The following is an 11,906-nucleotide window of genomic DNA, read 5'->3' as shown; positions in this document are numbered from 1 at the left end:
GTTATGTACTGCATATAACACTGACTAATGTCACAGATATGTCTGTCAGGAGTTCTATACCAATACATAATGCAAAATATCTCTAGGCAAACGTGTTAGACAGAATTGCTATGTATACAGACTATAGGTAGTTTGTTCCAAGTGCTTTAGTTGTATTTCACGCTAGTAATGTGACACCTTTTTTTTTAAATTTGTGATCAATATCTACTTCAAGCAATCAACCGTTTTGGGCCTAGTGTGTGTGTGTGTGTATACTGTGCACCCTCGCTATAATGCGGGTCTCGGGGTACACGCAATATGAGCGTTATAACCGAAGAGCGTTATAAACGGGGGGGGTGGGGGGGCGCCGTGAGACACATAACAGCACACATCTGACTAAAATACAAAATAAAATAACTCCTTCTCTATGTAATCAACGCTATATTTTTCACACAAAAAGGTAACATTCCCACTCATGGATCATTTTAATTAACAGTTTTTAAACTATAAACATCTTAGTTAAACTCGGTCGGGAGTTCATTTTGAAGCGACAAACAAGCAAACCAAGTGCGAGAAGGAGAGCGGGTCGGGCGAGGGGAAGAGGGAATGGGCTCTCCCCAGGTTCGGCTGCCGGAGCGGGGCTGAAGCGAAGCTGAAGCGTCTCTCTCCCGGCGAAAGCGGCAGCTCCTCTCGCAGCAAAAAAGTAAATACATTGGGAAAGATAACCACGTAATAGGCCTAATATTTATTTAGTTCTAAAACGAATGCTGAATAAGATGTCTGTGTTATAAATTGCCAGCGCAGCTTTTCTTCAGTTCAGATACTGTATCAAAAAGGAAAGACAAAAACAGAAGTTAGACTAAGAAGTTGTTTACAGTTTGAATAACACTGGTACTGTATTTACTGTAGAAATATTGTATGAATCACTAGTATAGGGAATTGGGGGACATGCTGTAGGAGTGTTATATCTGAGGCAAATTATAAATCGACAGCCTTATAACGACGGAGCACTGTATATATATATATATATTGTAACACAGCAGGGAGGGGGTTAAAGCCTCCCTGAGTGGAAAACATGTGCAGAATGCACATTTGTTTAGTTTAATTGTTTTGGTTTATTGTTTCATTGATTTGTTAATTGTTTTATTATTAATTATCCCCTGCACCTGGTAGCTATTGTTAAATTAAAACCAGGTGCAGGGTATTTAAGAGAGGCAGCTAGTCTGCTCATGGCTGCTAAGGAGAAGGAGACAGAAGAGGTGCTCTGTCTCAGAGTAGCCAAAGTAAATAAAAAGTAAGTGTGGCATTTAACCGGTGTTTTGGTGTAAGGACGGGGAAACAGCTTAGCTGTCCCGTGGTAGTCAGGGTGTACCTGTTTGTTTAGTTAGTGCTCGTAAAGAGCTAGGTGTTTATTTTGTGTTTGTATTTTGTTTTGGTGTATTAAAAATAGCGCACCAGCGCTTAAAAAATCCATTCCAGTGTGTTGGGTCTATTTTTAAAGGGGCAACGAACCATGTGGGGTGCACATAGCAGTGTACAGAATCAGAAACTTAAGCGATCCTGCTAAGAAGTTTAAGGTGGAAGCCAATGCTGGGCAGCTGTACCTGACTGGCACCGTGGTTCTGCGCAGGGATGTGAACGTCGTCGTGGTCGAGGGAGGTCCCAAAGCACAGAAGAAGTTTAAGCGGTTGATGCTTCACAGGATTAAATGGGACGAACAGAGAAACTCCAAGCGTGGCGACCCTGACGGTTCGGACGATGAAGCTGCCAAGAAGACTAACAAGTGCTGCCTCGTGTGGGAGGGCACAGCGAAGGACAGAAGCTTCGGGGATATCAAATTCAAACAGTGCCCGACTGAGAACATGGCCCGAGAACATTTCAAAAAGCACGGCACTGAACACTACTGGGACCTGGCGCTGAGCGAGTCGGTCCTGGAGTCCACAGAGGACTGAGGAGGGAGCAGGGCAGACAGACAGCTCGGGGAAACCAGGACACAAAATAAACACCTAGCTCTTTACGAGCACTAACTAAACAAACAGTTACACCCTGACTACCACGGGACAGCTAAGCTGTTTCCCCGTCCTTACACCAAAACACCGGTTAAATACCACACTTACTTTTTATTTACTTTGGCTACTCTGAGACAGAGCACCTCTTCTGTCTCCTTCTCCTTAGCAGCCATGAGCAGACTAGCTGCCTCTCTTAAATACCCTGCACCTGGTTTTAATTTAACAATAGCTACCAGGTGCAGGGGATAATTAATAATAAAACAATTAACAAATCAATGAAACAATAAACCAAAACAATTAAACTAAACAAATGTGCATTCTGCACATGTTTTCCACTCAGGGAGGCTTTAACCCCCTCCCTGCTGTGTTACAATATATATATATATATACAGTGCCGTGAAAAAGTATTTGCACCGTCTGATTTTTTGCATTTTTGCATATTTTTGACACTGAATGTTATCAGATCTTCAACCAAAACCTAATATTAGATAAAAGGGACCCTGAGTGAACAAATAACACAAAAAAATGATACATATTTCATTTATTTATTAAAGAAAGTTATGCAACACCCAATGCCCCCGTGTGAAAAAGTAATCGCCCCCTTAGTCTCAATAACTGGTTACGCCACCTTTAGCAGCAATAACTGCAACCAAACGCTTCCTGTAGTTATTGATTAGTCTCTCACAGCACCGTGGAGGAATTTTGGCCCACTCCTCCATGCAGAACTGCTTAAACTCAGTGACATTTGTGGGTTTTCGAGCATGAACTGCTCGTTTCAGGTCCTGCCACAACATCTCAATGGGGTTTAGGTCTGGACTTTGACTAGGCCATTCCAAAACTTTAAATTTCTTGTTCTTCAACCATTCTGATGTAGACGTGCTTGTGTGTTTCGGATCGTCTTGCTGTATGACCCAGCTGCGCTTCAGCTTCAGCTCACGGACGGATGGCCTGACATTCTCCTGTATAATTCTCTGATACAGAGCAGAATTCATGGTTCCTTCAAGGATGGCAAGGCGTCCAGGTCCTGATGCAGCAAAACATCCCCAAACCATGACACTACCACCACCATGCTTGACCGTTGGTATGAGGTTCTTACTGTGGAAGGCAGTGTTTGGTTTTCGCCAGACATAACGGGGCCCATGTCGGCCAGAAAGTTCCACTTTTGACTCATCTGTCCATAGAACATTGTTCCAGAACTCTTGAGGATCATCCAGGTGCTTTTTGGCAAACTTGAGACGAGCATTCATGTTCTTCTTAGTGAGCAATGGTTTCCGCCTTGCTACTCTGCCATGAATCCCATTTTTGCCCAGTGTCTTTCTGATGGTGGAGTCATGAACACTGACCTTAGCCAAGGCGAGAGAGGCCTGCAGATCCCTGGATGTTGTTCTAGGATTCTTTGTGACTTCCTGGACGATTTTACGCCTTGCTCTTGGAGAGATTTTGGCAGGACGGCCACTCCTGGGAAGATTCACTACTGTCCCAAACTTTCTCCATTTGGACAATATGGCTCTGACTGTGGTTCAGTGGAGCCCCAGAGCCTTAGAAATGGCTTTGTAACCCTTTCCAGACTAATAGGCATCAACAACTTTTTTCCGGAGGTCTTCAGGAATTTCTTTTGTTCGTTGCATGATGTGCCTCTAGAACCTGTGCTGACAACTTCACTCTGATGGTAAGGGCCAAAGTTAGTCAGATTTATATTGGGCAGGGCTGGCCCAAATCAGGCCTGGTTGTTAACGAAGTACTCAAACAGCTGCCCTTATTTATCCCTTTAATTGGGCTGAGTTAACAAGGGGGGGCAATAATGTTTTCACACCTGAAGATTGCATGTTTGATTACCTTGCACACCAAACAAATGAAAGAAGCACCAAACTTTGGTGTCATTTTTTTCTCTCAGACTCCCTCTTTAAACTACTACAACCCACAAAAAAATCTGACCAAATACAATGTGAAAAATGTGGAAAAATGCAGAAAATCAGACAGGGGGTAAATACTTTTTCACGGCACTGTATATATATATATATATATATATATATATATATATATATATATATATATATATATATATAGTGAAAGCAGCAGACACAGACACAGAAATTGAAGTTTTAAGCACTTTCATGCCATTTTTGTTATTTATAGAAAAACAAAAATAAACAAAACAAAAACCTAACTTCCAACGGAGTTCCACTTTCTCTCCCGTTTTTCACTACATTGGTCACAAAACACTTTTTACACATTATTTCACACACAAAAGGCAAAAGGTTTACACAGTACCTTGTTCTGTTACCGGCAGCCTCTTGCCTCTTGATTATATATATAATGAGCCCCTTTATTATACATGACTTTATAATCTACACAAACCATCTTGCATTAAAATATTAAAATATTAAACACATTTATACAATTGTGCTATTTTTATTATTTACACAAAAATCAAAAATAATCTACTTAATTCAAAACAAGTTGTAAAACTTGCATCGCCATCTTGACAGGAAACCTCAATCCCACAATACCTCTGGTTCCAACCATGAAACGTGCCACAAACCCAGTTGACTGGACCCATGACTGCTAGGTCCAATGACCGCATCGCGAAACCACACAACCAGATGACCCGACGACCTGGTCATAGCGCGAAAACGCACCCTAGGTCTAACAGCTGTGTCACATACAGAGTCGCCGGAACTGGTGCGGCCAGAGGGCCATGGCCCTACCACTTTTTAACAAAAGAAACATATGTGCAGTGATATTCTCTGAATATCTTTGTATCAACTCTGCCTTTACTTCCACCACGCTGTGCGCAAAAGGATCCCGGTATGCAGAGTTCACTCAGGCTCTCGTATACCGGGATCCTTTGCGCACAGTGTAACGGAAGTTCTCATTGAAAAGTGGTTTTCTGTTGAAAGTGACAGAAAGGGAGAAAAATCTGTTGGACCACACATTAAACAACAAAAGCTGACACAGTCAAAACTAAATTTTGGTACATTATGATCGTCGTCGTCAGCAAGCAATGCAAGCTCCGACACGGGCTGTTCAAGCACATGCTCAGCATCTGACAGTGTGAATGACCAGTCAACCATAACAAGGCCGACATCCCCACAAGATTTTCAGGGAGCACCTAACGTGGACAGCGGGATAGAATGTAAGGAAACATGAGATGTAGCTGGACATGAGCAGTTACCTTTATCAGTACGGTGGGTGTCGCAGGATTATGTCGTGCATAAAGACTTTATTGGAATAGACAACTGCCCAAAAACAGATGCAGAATCAATTTTCTTGACAATAATAGACATTTTAGTACGTTGCGGATTGGATATGGATTGCATGAGAGGACAAACTTATGATGGTGCATCAGTCCTCCAGTGCCCGATGTAAGTCGCAGCTAAACGAATCACAGACGTCAATCCAAAAGCAGTTTCAGTTCATTGTATGAACCAGTTTGAATCTTATTCTGCATCTTATTCTTATTGTGCTTGGAGTTTGCTGCACAATCTTCATGAAATGATTAATTCATTACCAAAAAGACTTACCCTTTTTGAGAACATCTGAGTGTCCTACACCTCCCCACCTGATGGTTTTCATTCGCTGAAGCCTCCCTGTCCCACTCGCTGGACAACAAGAAGTCGGGCAACTGAATGAGTATTATACAATTACGAAGATATTTATGACACTTTAGAGGAATTAATTGCCACCAGGGGTAACACAGAAGCAACAAAGAAAGCACCTGGTGACTTCGAGCACTGATGACACGCTTCAATCTCTTTCTTGGTCTTAAAGTGTCTTTCAAGATTTCCTCAGCAGCTGAAGAAGTGGCTAGGGTGCTGCTGTCAAAAGATATCATGTCAGAGACTTAATTCTACTGTTATTTCTACTGTTGAAATGCTGCGCACTCATCTGACCAAAATGAGAGGGTCAGAAAAATTTCACACAATCTTTGAGGATGCGCAGCAAACTGGAACTGGACTTATAGAGGCTCCTGCCATTCTCCAGAGAAGAGCGCCACGTCGCTATGACGATGGAATAGAGCCTCATCAGTGGACAACGCCTGAGGACTACTTCAGAAGCCAATTCTTTGAGCTGATTGACTTGCTCACCACTGAACTGAGCCGCAGATTTGACCAGCCCACTTTGTTACTTCTTATGAGCATTGAAAAAGTGCTCATAACTGCTATCAATGGTCAGCCAAGTAGTTAAATACCAGAAAAGGTTGTGGATACATACTCTAGTGACACTGCATTTGACAGACTTTTAATACAGCTTGCAATGCTGCCAGATCTCTAGAAAACTCACAATAAATCATCAACGACGTGCATGACAAACGTGACAAAAATTGGCACCATAATAGAAATCTTGACAAAAGACCAGACATGCGCTCTCTGTTTTCACAAGTCAATATCTTTTTAAGGATCTACCTTACTATCCCAATGTCTAATGCTACTGTTGAGCGCAGGTTTTTGTGTCTCCGATGGATGAAAACGTACCTACGATCATCCATGACTGAAAAGCATCTGAACCACCTGCTCTTCCATCACATTCATAAACATCTGACGGATTCTGTGGATCTAAAAAATATTTTAGGCAACTTTTGCTTCGCCAGTGACAGACGCAGTCAGTTTTTTTGGAATTATCTGAAAAGGTAAGAACATTATTTAATGAATTAAAAAAATAAAACATTTTTTTGCTTAAGATATATACATTGAGCTTCTATCTGCTACAGCCTGTTGATGGTGTTTGAAAAAACATTAGAAAAAAAACCTCATATTGTGGCTCTTATGGGACACTGTTGTCTGCTAGTTCATGTTGCAACGGTAAACAGACTGTAGGTGGCATTGTTGCCTGTTACTAATCTTGTTATACATAATGCTCTTAACCCCCGGATGTAGTGGAGTTGAGAGGAGTGTAAATGTTTGTTCAGAGTACAGCGAGTGATGGAGAGTAATAAACCAGCCTGAGTGTTAGCAGCGTGTCTTCTCTCTTTTACTTTACCATGCTTTGTTCCGATTATACCACAGACACGTTTGTTATTATTATTTATTTTGCTGACACTTTTTTCCAAGAAGATTTACAATTTAGGTTTACAATTATTTAAATACGATACATTATACAGTATATAAACAAAGATAATTATAATGTTTCCGCATTGCAAGTTACAGTTCACTAATAATATAGCAGTGGAGTATGCACAGTAAAATGATACAATGCAAGTGAAGTACAGTACATGAAGTGCAGAAATAAAATGCCGCCCGATGTTGGGGGCTGGGGTTTTAAAAGGTTAATTTGATGCAAGTGCAAACACAATCTTCAGAGAGTATTATTATTGTAACAATATAAACATTGCAAGAAGCAACTTAGTTCCAAAATGGATACATTAATTGGTTGATCAGCTTTTGGTAGTCTCTCTAAATGCGTTTTTGTTAAATAATATTAGAATGTAAAAAGCTATTTCCCCTACCACCTTGATGATGCACAGATCTTCCTCTTCTTTCCCTTCTTTGACTCCTACATCTCCTCCCACATCTCACAATGCCTCTTGGCTAGCTCAACTTGGACACATTCTCACCACCTCAAACCTCTTTATCTCAGTATCCCTCAACTCTATCACTCTCTCTCCATCTCCTTCTGCTAATAACCTAGGTGTTACTCACGACCCCTCCCTCTCCTCTCAACACATCTCTGACACGCACTTGCCGCGTCTTTCTTAGCAACATCTACCGAATCCGTCCTTTTCTCACTACTTATTCCACCCAACTCCAAGCTCCATTTCTCCAAGCTCTTGTACTCTCCAGACTGGATTACTGTAGCTTTGCTGGTCTCCCTGCTTCGGCTATCCGCCCCCTTCAGCTCATTCAAAATCCTACTGCTCGTCTTGTATTTTCCCAACCTCACTACTCTCATGCTACTGTCACGGAGCTAAAACCCTTGAACTGGCACGGTGTGGAGAATACATAAAATAAACACTGGTGTTCAGGTAGGCTCCTTGTCTAATCTGTTGTTGCAAATACTCATTGACTGTGACTACAGCACAGAGGAGTGGAAAGTGGCAGATATGGAGGCAAGTCCATATTATATTAGAGACATTAAAATAGCCCATGGTGTGCCCAGATTAGTGTATTTATGTGAGCAGACTGAGATGGATAAGTACGGGACTTTCCATAACTGTCCTGCAGGGGATTCCACAAGATTTGGTTTGAGAGTGATAAATTCCAAGAATAAACAATCTTCTCCAAGACACCCAGATTGTCGTTATAACAAGTGCCAACTAAGACAGGGCCCATTTAAAAAGAGAGTTTATACTGTTTGCTCCCCTGGAAGATGTTGTGCTTCTGCTGAGGTTAGTTCAGGAGAGCCGTCTAATTTCAAAGGAAAGGAAATAATAAGAGCAACCTGCCTTAAGTATAAACAACCAGTAGACTGGAGAGCCATGGGAAGCATGGTATGTCTGCAGTGTAGGGAGCTTACTGAGGGAGTTGCAGTACATTACAGGTGCCGACCAGAGAGAGATCACCATACCTGTGATGCAAGATACTGGATGTCTGGGACCAGCCTTGCTGTTTGACAGAGAAGAGGAGAACAGAAAAAGATAGGGTCCCTCTTGACCAAAGAGAAGAGCTTGACTGCTTGCTGCTAAATAGTTTTTTTTATCATAAAGTATAGTTGCAAACTGCATTTTCTATAATTAAAAAATAAACCTATGCTTTCTGGTCACTAGCACTAGTTTTCTCTGAAAGATGAATTACAGTTGTCTTTTCTTTTTAACACCTTTTCAGCGAAGCAGCAACACCTCAAGTATTTATAAACGAGGCCAGAGCTAGGGGCTTTTTCTAACTAATCATTTTCTCTGACAAACGAACTTATACCCATTAAGGGCTATCTAGACGGTGTATTTTTTTATCTGTCAGAAGGTCAGGATGTTGTTTGGTCTTGCAGTATTGCTCGCTAGAAGCAGGTTTTTAAGGAAGTAGGCTGAAGACTATTTTCTGTGAAGGTGTTAAGTCAAGATGTATAATTAACATGCTAAACGTGTTAATTAAATGTGATAAGTGTATGATTTATATTTACTTAAACTAATGCATTATAATTATATTTACTTAGAGTAGTATGTGCATTTTTGCTTGAACGTGCTAAATATTTTGTAGTATGAATCTAAACATTTAGGTAAGCTTGAAAGCTAGCAGACACACTGTAACCACATACTGCATGAGCAGGGGGTTGGTGGTGACATCATGAAAGGTGGGTAGGCAACTGAAAAATTGGACATAAAAATACCAAAGCGTTCTTTTTCTGACCTCCGATCCTCAATTGAGCTTGTGAGAATTTGAACCCAGCCTCTGTAGTTGAATTCTGATTGCATCTCAAAGAGGAGGGTACGCATATATTCACTGCCTGAACTATAGATGTCTTAAATATGAGTAGAATTAATACATGCATCATGTAAGGTGGTTTAGTTAGAATAGTATGCCTGACTGAAAGCAGTAACTGGTTTTAATTGTTTCTCGTTTGATTGTTCTTTAAGTCATGAAACACTTGTATTATTGTGGCAGTAATACTCCTAATTAGGAAAGGTTTTGGATAAAACATTGTTAAAAATGTTGTAATATTTTCATTATTGTGCTTCATTAAATATAGTCTCTCGACAGGAGACTGTTATCCTAAATACAAGTATCGTGTCGGTTTTTGTCTTTCATAATGTTTAATGGATTCAGTGTATTCATTTCACTCAGGCCCAGTGCATGAAAATTAACCATTAGGAGTACTGTTCCCTCCTGAGTTTTACCTTCATAAGACTCGAACGTGACACTACTCCTCTGCTTCGTAACCTCCACTGTCTACCTATCTCTGCTCACAGTCAATTCAATACCCTTGTTCTTGCCTACCACTCTCTTCACCACACTGCTCCCTCCTACCTCCAGTCCCTCGTGTCCACAGTTGGGCACATTACTGAAAAAAAGTAACTTATTACTCGTTATTCATTTCTTCCAAAAAAAGTATTATAATGTCCTTACTTATTACTTAATAAAAAAAAGTAGCACTTTATATTGACTGCCATTTGGAATTTTCTCAGTATTTTCAGTGAAGAAATGTCACAGATGCTAGAAGGGTTTGAGGGAGTGCTGCTTTGGTGTGACTGACGTGTTGCTTTGCAGCAGTGTGGAGTAGTGGTTAGGGCTCTGGACTCTTGACCAGAGGGTTGTGGGTTCAATCCCCAGTGGGAGACACTGCTGTTGTACCCTTGAGCAAGGTACTTTACCTAGATTGCTCCAGTAAAAACCCAAATGTATAAATGGGTAATTGTATGTAAAAATAATGTGTGATATCTGTATAATGTGATATCTTGTAACAATTGTAAGTCGCCCTGGATAAGGGCATCTTGTAAGAAATAAATAATAATAATAATAATAATAATAATGACAGAGAGGAGCACAATAAGAGGTTACACCAAGTTCTGAAGAGGCTTGAACAGGAAGGACTTACACTGAAAAGTGTGAGTTCGCAAAGGACAGAATGCATTTCGTGGGACATCAAATCACTGCTCACGGAATAGAGCCAGACCCAAACAAAGTCAGGGCTATAATTGAGATGCCTAAGCCTGCATGTGTGGCTGATGTTCGCAGAGTCATGAGAATGGCTAATTATTTTTGCCCAACCTTGCGTCATTCACACAGCCACTGAAAGAGCTACTGAGTGAAACGAATGAGTGGTGTTGGGGAAAACCACAGTACCAAGCATTTCAGCAGTTGAAGGAAGAACTCAGCTTGCCTAGAGTCCTTGTCCAGTTCTCAGCAAATGCAGAGACACAAGTTGCTGCAGACGCATCTTCATATGGTCTTGGCGCTGTGTCAACTGAAAAACAGCCTGATGACACATAGAAACCAGTTGTTTTTATTTCAAGAGGCCTGACTGAGGCAGAGAAACGCTATGCTCAAATTGAAAAGGAGACATTAGAGTTGACCTGGGCCTGTGAGCATCTTTCATCCTATCTCCTTGGCCTGAAGTTTACCTTGGAGATGGGACCATAAGCCGCTGCTCACTCGCTTGAGCTCAAGAGGGCTAGACAAATGTCCACCTAGAATACCAGGCTTACACCTAGGTATGCTCAAGTATGCATATGAAACTGTTCATGTTCCTGGGAAGAGTCTTATCACTGCAGTCACGCTCTCCAGAGCACCAGTGAAGTGCAACCCATCAGATGAAGATGCAGAGCTTGAAAAAATAAGTTCAAGTCTTCGTAGATGCTATCAGAGCCAGCCTTCCAGCTACTATTGCAAGAGTGCAACAGATTGTTAATGCACAGAAGACAGACCCAGCCTGCCAAAAGTTATCCAGTACTGCCAAACAGACTGGCCTGATAAAAGAGGAGAATGTTAGGTTATTATCATAACCCTGGTTCCATGAAATAAAAATTTAACCATTACCTAATGGGTATTTAACCTAAAGGCCGTGATAACTTGAATAAGATATATCAAAGCTGCATGTAGTGCCTGTGACGCAGTCGAGCCCGCCCCTCAAGGGCATAAAAGACTGCTGACAAACATCGTCTTCATTTTTCCTTCAAGACTGCTGCAATATGGACGCAGCGACCTTGAAGGTTAATGGTTACATTTCTATTTCAGGGAACCAGGGTTATGATAATAACCTCATGTTCCCTATCAAGTACAAAATGTAACCATTACCTCATGGGTATAAATACCAAATCTGTCACAAGGCAATATTGCAGACCAAGTGGAATTCTGCAAAGCTAAGCCAAAGGCTACCTTGCGCGTTACCATTAGGAACCCCAGTACAAGTAGCTAGGGCTAAAAAATTGAGGGAGAACTCACCTCTATGTGTATGTTGTGAGGTTCGACCCTGAGGCCGCCCTTAACACTCTCGTTCCAAAACTAGGGTTTTGTGGATCTATGACATTCAGCCGATAGAACCGCGTGA

Source organism: Acipenser ruthenus, chromosome 1 (assembly GCF_902713425.1).
Source record: "Acipenser ruthenus chromosome 1, fAciRut3.2 maternal haplotype, whole genome shotgun sequence".
NCBI classification, from domain to species: domain Eukaryota; kingdom Metazoa; phylum Chordata; class Actinopteri; order Acipenseriformes; family Acipenseridae; genus Acipenser; species Acipenser ruthenus.
Note: the sequence above shows the minus strand (reverse complement) of the source record.